The sequence below is a fragment of the Capra hircus genome, unplaced genomic scaffold (genome assembly GCF_001704415.2).
Source record: "Capra hircus breed San Clemente unplaced genomic scaffold, ASM170441v1, whole genome shotgun sequence".
Taxonomy (NCBI): Eukaryota; Metazoa; Chordata; class Mammalia; order Artiodactyla; family Bovidae; genus Capra; species Capra hircus.
This window is the reverse complement of record NW_017189563.1, coordinates 256,680-263,884: the sequence shown is the minus strand read 5'-3', so window position 1 is coordinate 263,884 and position 7,205 is coordinate 256,680.

Sequence of the window (7,205 nt, the reverse complement as noted above, 5' to 3'; positions counted from 1 at the left end):
TGAAAGAGGATAGTGAAAAGGCTGGGCTTTTCCAGTAGTCATGTATGAATGTGAGAGTTGAATCATTAAGTAAACTGAGTTCCAAATAATTGATGCTTTCAAACTGTGGTTCTGGAGAACACTCTTGGAGAGTCCCACCTAGTGATATCAGTAGTAGCCCAGATAGAAACAAAATTCCTTTCTTCTAAAATAAAATTTCTAAGAGTCATCCAGTTAGAGAAAACTCGACCAAGGTAAATGAGAAGTACTAACAGCACATAAACCAAGAAGATTTAGAAAAGTTAGAGGAACAAAACATCAATTTGCTAGCATCCATTGGATCATAGAAAAAGCAAGAAAATTTCCAAAAGAAATCTACTTCTGCTTCATTGACAGTGCTAAGTCCTTGGACTGTGTGGATCACAGCTAACTGTGGAAAACTCTTAAAGAGATGACACTACCAAACCATCTTACCTGCCTCCTGTGAGGGAAAACTGGAATACTGCAGTCCACTGGATCCGAAGAGTTGGACATAACTGAGAGACTGAATAACAACAAGAGATGGAAGTAATTGACCACAAATCCACAAGTTGATTAATTTCTAAGAGTTGCATACGATTGTGACCATGATAGGAAAACATTTGATTCATGTACAAGAGTCCAAGGAAGCCAAGAAAATGTTGTGAACAGTCAAAAGTGTCAGGTCAAGCATGTTGGATCAGTTATCTACTTCTTCTGTCTTATTCTCATCTGGTATTGGTGTTTCATTATTATCAGGATGTTAGCAGCTCTTTCTATAGACCAGATTGGTGCAGGAGCCCTTTTTAGGTGGGAAATATGAATTCCTTTCAGCTGTAAAGTGCATGAACTAGTCAAAAGAACCTAACAAGTGTCCTTCCATTTACATTGGAGGCGGTTCTTTAAATTTTTATTTTTATTTTTTCCTAATGTACAAAACCTCTTGGTTGTAAGTGATGGGATATCCTATCTTCATTTAAGAATAGATAACTGTGACAAGCTTCAGAAAAGAGAGATAAATGATGTTTGCCAAAGGAGTTGAATTGAGGTTGAGGAGAACTAATGGAAGGGTCTTAGTTCATTGTGACTGAGTGAAGTCGTTCAGTCGTGTTCGACTCTTTGTGACCCCATGGACTGTAGCCTATCAGACTCCTCCACTCATGGGATTTTCCAGGCAAGAGTGCTGGAGTGGTTTTCCATTTCCTTCTCCAGGGGATCTTCCCGACCCAGGAATCGAACTAGGGTCTCCCACACTGCAGGCGGATGCTTTAGCGAGCAGGGAAACTAGTTCATTGTAAGGAATAAAGAAACAAATATTCATAATTTTAGCCAACTGAGTTTTAATTATTCCGTTTGTCCTTTCAACTAACCCAGAAGACTTGGTGTGATAGGCCCTGTTGAAATGTTGCAAAATCGGCCAAATTTTTACAAATTTCCGTAACAATTTGTCCAGTCAAATGGGTCCTTCTGTCACTACATAATTCAGAGGGGCTTCCTAAAAAGGGGGTTTCTCACTCTTTCTAAAAGCAGCTCCCCTATCAATTGTGTCATAGTCCTTCTGTATGGGAATGTTTGAATCCAGTGTGAGGACATACAAACAATAGCAAATGATAGTCTTGTGAGGGAGACATCTGTATAAAGTCAATTTGCCATATTTTAAAAGGGTCTGCAAGTAATGGAAGACTTTCATGAGAGCTTTGTAATGGGTTTCCTGCGTTATATTTTAGATACATGTGGCATCCTGAATAGATCTGCTGAACTATGTTAAGGAAAAGTTGACAAAAATATTGTTTACCCCATAACACCACGTTATCTGGTTCCCAAAGAGTTAACTCATGAGTGTATTGTAAAACAGTGTATTGAGCTTCAAACAAAAGGATAGGCTTCCCATTTAGGCCTATCCATACATAGCTCTCTGTTAGAGCTGAATCTTCGTTCTGTATACAGGTGTTTTTGTCTTCGTCTGGTGAGGTTCTCTGAAACCTTAATAACATGTTAGTGAGGTTATTGTGAAGCTGAAAGGGAAAAGAAGAGGCTACTTGATGGTTGATAATTTGAGAGGTTGCTGCTTTCATGGTGGGATCATCTAGAGTCTCCTTTTGCCTCTGCAGTGTCAGTCCTTGAATGGCCTCATAACTTAACAATGGTAAGTGTGCGTGGCAGCAGGATTGAGTCCTAATAACTTGTTTCCTATTTATGATGGGTTGTGCTAAGGATGTTAGAAACCTTCTTGTTTCCAAAGAATACCAAAATCATGTGTCACTCAAAAACCATAGTGGCTGTCTGTGTACATATTGGCATATTTTCCTTTTACCAACTAACAGACTTTACCCAGTGCTATTAACTCAGCTTGCTTGGCAGAGGAGATATTAGGGAAGGGACCATTTTCAAAGATAGACACTGGTGAAACAACAATATAGACAGCCTGAATATGAATAAGAATATGAATATGAATATGAATAATGAATATGAATAAGAATATGAACCATCACTGAATAATATAAAATCAGGATTATTCATTGGACTCTCTTTAAGGCCAGGCCTAGGGAAAAAAAGATTGTCAGTTTAGGCAGTACAATCATCTTTTCCATCATCTAATTTTTCTGGGAGTAAGGAGGCTGGCTTAAGTTTGTTGTATCTGGGGAGAATTATGTACTGGGAGAGCAGGACAATCTTGTGAGAAGTTATTTGACTTACTGAATAATGTGTGTGCTTAGAGATTTGTAAGGCTTCAACAACGTGTGGAACAAAGACAATGAGAGGGTGGCTCATAACTATTTCTTCTGAGATTCAACACATTATCGGTGTTGCTGTGACAGTATACCCCTTGGCTATGGTGCATCTAACTAATGACTGTAATATCCTATTGGATGGTGATCATCAACAAGCTGTTGGGCTAATACTCCTAGCTCAGTTCCCTTGTTTTCATGGGCAAAAATGGAAAAGGGATGCATGCCCATAGTTTGGGTGGATACTGATAGTTTGGATGCCCTAAGGCTGGGATCTTTGCTAGGAGGCCCTGTAGGGTCTCCATAGCTTCAGGACGTTCTGTTAACCAGCAAAAGGATCCAGCTTGGGTAATGTTTAAGTAAGTGATATAATGGTACAACTGTTAAAGAAAAAAATTGGGATCTAATTTGTGAAGTAGCCTGCAAGGCTGAGAAATCCTTTGTTATATTTTTGTTCTCAGAGTAGGAAAATCCCTTCACTCTGTCTAGATCAATTAAAAGCACATCATTAATAAAGCATTTAAAATTAAAAAGAAAGAAAGAAAGAAAAATATCCTTTGATATTAAATGTCCTAAGTACTTTATACTAGTTCACAGAATTGTAATTTCTCTTTAGGCACCTTATGTCTCTTGAAAGCTATTTTCTGGGGTAACTGGCTTCCCTGAAAGCTCAGTTGGTAAAGAATCCCCCTGCAATGTAGGAGACCCTGGTTTGATTCCCGAGTCAGGAAAATGCCCTGGAGAAGAGATAAGCTACCCACTCCAGTATTCTTCGGCTTGCCTTGTGGCTCACTTTCTACCATATAAGCCATTTATAGCAGAACGTGAATAGAAACTAAAGAGCTATTTGTTGAAAGTGAAAGGGAAGAGTGAGAAAGCAGGCTTAAAACTCAACATTGAAAAACCTAAGATCATGGCATCCAGTCCCATCACTCCATGGCAAAAAAATGGAGAAACAATGAAAACAGTGACAGATTTTCTTTTCTTGGGCTCCAAATCACTGCAGTCATGAAATTAAAAGAGGCTTGCTCTTTGGAAGTAAAAGTATGACCAACCTAGACAGCTTATTAAAAAACGGACATATTACTTTGCTAACAAAGATCCATTTAGTCGAAGATATTGTTTTTCCAGTAATCATGTATGGATGTGAGAGTTGGACTATAAAGAAAGCTTAGCACCAAAGAATTGATACTTATAAGCTGTGGTGTTGGAGAAGAGTCTTGAGAGTCCTTTACACTGCAAGGAGATCAAAGTAATTTATCCTAAAGGAAATAAGTCCTCAATATTCATTGGAAGACTAATGATGGGGCTGAAGCTCCAGTACTTTGGGCACTGGATGTGAACTGACTCATTAGAGAATCCCCTGAGGCTGAGAAAGATTGAAGGCAGGAGGAGAAGGGAACAACAGAAAATGAGATAGTTTATAGCATCGCTGGCTCAATGGACATGAGTTTGAGCAAGCTCTGGGAGTTGGTGATAGACAAGGAAAAGTCCCTGGGAATCTCAAAGTGTCAGGCGCACACAGAGCAACAGAAATGAACTGAACTGTGACTCAGATGGTAAAGTATCCGCCTGCAATGTGGAAGACCTTGATTTGATCCCTGTGTTGGGAAGATCCCCTGGAAAAGGAAAAGGCTTCTCTTTCCTTTCTTAGTATTATGGATACTGAGAAAAATATCTAAAATTTATCTATTTTGGGGGGGGAGGGGAAATTCTATTTTTAATAAAATGCACTTATTTTAATTAGAGGTTAATTACTTTACAATATTGTATTGGATTTGTCATACATCAATATGAATCCGCCACAGGTATACAAGTGTTCCCCATCCTGAACACCCCTCCCTCCTCCCTCCCCATACCATCCCTTTGGGTCATCCCAGTGCACCAGCCCCAAGCATCAAGTATCATGCATCGAAGCTGGACTGAAAAAATATCTAAAATTCTGGATATTTATTCCTTATAATAAACTCAGTAAATACCCAACTCTAGTATTCTGGCCTGGAGAATTCCATGAACTGTATAGTCCATGGGGTGGCAAAGAGTTGGACACAACAGAGCAATAGCCACTTTCTTCCTGGGGTAAGTAAAGGGTGACTATTTACCAGGACTTGAACACAGTAACAAGTCATCTAGAAATTGTGTCACCTGTTTTTTATATCTGAGAAAAGTAAATGGAACTTTCAGTAGAGCCTGTGGCATCGCATTGATGTGCATTCTAAGTGAAGGCAAAACGATTGAGCATCAGGATGTACAGGGAGGGATAATAAAGAAAGCACTGCAGAAAGCTACCACGGAAAAGAAGTCACTATTTTTAGGAATATGACACAATATGATGTGGGGGTTAGGTACCACAGAGTGACAAGGGAAAACAATAGCATTGACAGATCTCATATATTGTATGAATATCAAACCCTTTCCTTTAGATTTTTCAACTGGCAGGATGGGAGTGTTACAATAACAAGTATGCTCAATTCAAGGCATGTTCAGTTCAGTTTAGTGGCTCAGTCGAGTATGACTCTTTGCGACCCCATGAACCTCAGCATGCCAGGCCTCCCTGTCCATCACCAACTCCCGGAGTTTACCCAAACTCATGTTCATTGAGTCAGTGATACCATCCAACCATCTCATCCTCTGTTGTCCCCTTCTCCTCCTACCATTAATCTTCACCAACAGTAGGTATTTGTTTTTGTTTTTTCCAAATGAGTCAGCTCTTCACACATCAGGTGACCAAAATATTAGAGTTTCAGTTTCAACATTAGTCCTTTCAGTGATCACCCAGGACTGATCTCCTTTAGGACGGACTGGGTGGATCTCCTTGAAGTCCAAGGGACTCTCAAGAGCCTTCTCCAACACCACAGTTCAAAAGCATCAATTATTTGTTGCTCAGCTTCTTTATACTCCAATTCTCACAATCATACATGACTACTGGGAAAACCATAGTCTTGACTAGATGGACCTTTGAGAGCAATGTAATGTCTCTGCTTTTTAATATGCTATCTCGTTTGGCCATATCTTTCCTTCCAAGGAGTAAGTATCTTTTATTGTCATGGCTGCAATCTAAATCTGCCTTGATTTTGGAGCCTCCCCCCCCCCCCAGAATAAATTCAGCCGTCGTTTCCACTGTTTTCCCATCTATTTGCTGTAAGTGATGGGACCAGATGCCATGATCTTAGTTTTCTGGATGTTGAGCTTTAAGCCAAAATGTTCACTCTCCTCTTTCACTTTCATCCATCATGAGAAGCCCTTTATTAATGTAAACTGATTCAATGGTTTTAGTCCCTCTATAACTTCATGACTCAATGGATATGGCAAATATTGGTCAGGGGTTTATTTTGGTCTATGATAATTTTAATGGGTATTGCAGAACGTATTTTCTTTATGTCAGTAAAGTCATGTGCCCATAATTCTTTTATTGATCTGCATCATCTTTATAATGGATCAAGAATATTATAATGAGAAAAATCTAATTTGTCCTTCAAGTCTAAAATCATTTCTTCCTTAGGAGCTAAAGAAATCTGGGTTTCATAAGTTTCTAACAAGTCCCTATTAGGTAAATAGGTGCACTTTCTACTGGGAAAACAGAATATATTCGTTTAATTTCTCCTACACAAAATGTGAAAGGGAATGATTTAAAAGCTTTAATGGGTATAGTGGAAACCGACATCATTTATGCTGAAATTTTACTCAATGGAGAGAGTTTTTGATTTTTGATAAGGTTTAATACTGAAAAGATGACTCCAGTATTGATTATGGTTTTAATTGCTTCTCTTTGAATATTCATTTCCACATAGTGAAAGTTGTTAGGAGAAGAGGGAAGAGTCTCCATATCCTCTGAGAGCAGCCCTTTACTTAACTTGAAATTGCAGTCTGGAATTTAGTCTGCCCTCAAATTTCTTGTTATATTTTCTGCAGTCCTGTTTTAGGCCAGTTTCAGTAAAAGTAAATACTAGCATTCTTTGTCATTCTTGGATCAAACCAAGATTATTTAACCACTGACAGTACGTGTTTACTTAACTAGCACAATTGGAGGTTTATAATTTTTAGAGAAGTATCTTTTTATTTCTTTGTAATAGTTTTAAAATTTTGGTCCACAAGCCTATCAAGAGTTTTGTATATAATACACATCAACTTGAATTATGTATGTTATTTAGAGTAGCCAGTTGCTCATCTAAAACTTCTAAAAAGGCAGATATTAACTGAAAAGTGCACAGGGTGAGATTATATATTTTTATTTTTATTTTTAAATTTGGGGGCAATATAAATAGTACAGCCTGGGAGACAGGAACTCTGATAGCACTAAAAAAATGTTCCAAAGAGGTAGAGGGATAGGACAATTCATAAGTGACTTTGGCAAAGGGAGAGTACATATGCAATCACACAATTTTTTCTTATTTTTTATTGTAGAAAGTTTCTGCTGGTATTGTGAGTCTTCTCCTAGTTACAAGAAATAATCATCACCATGAAGGGTTTAGTGCTTTT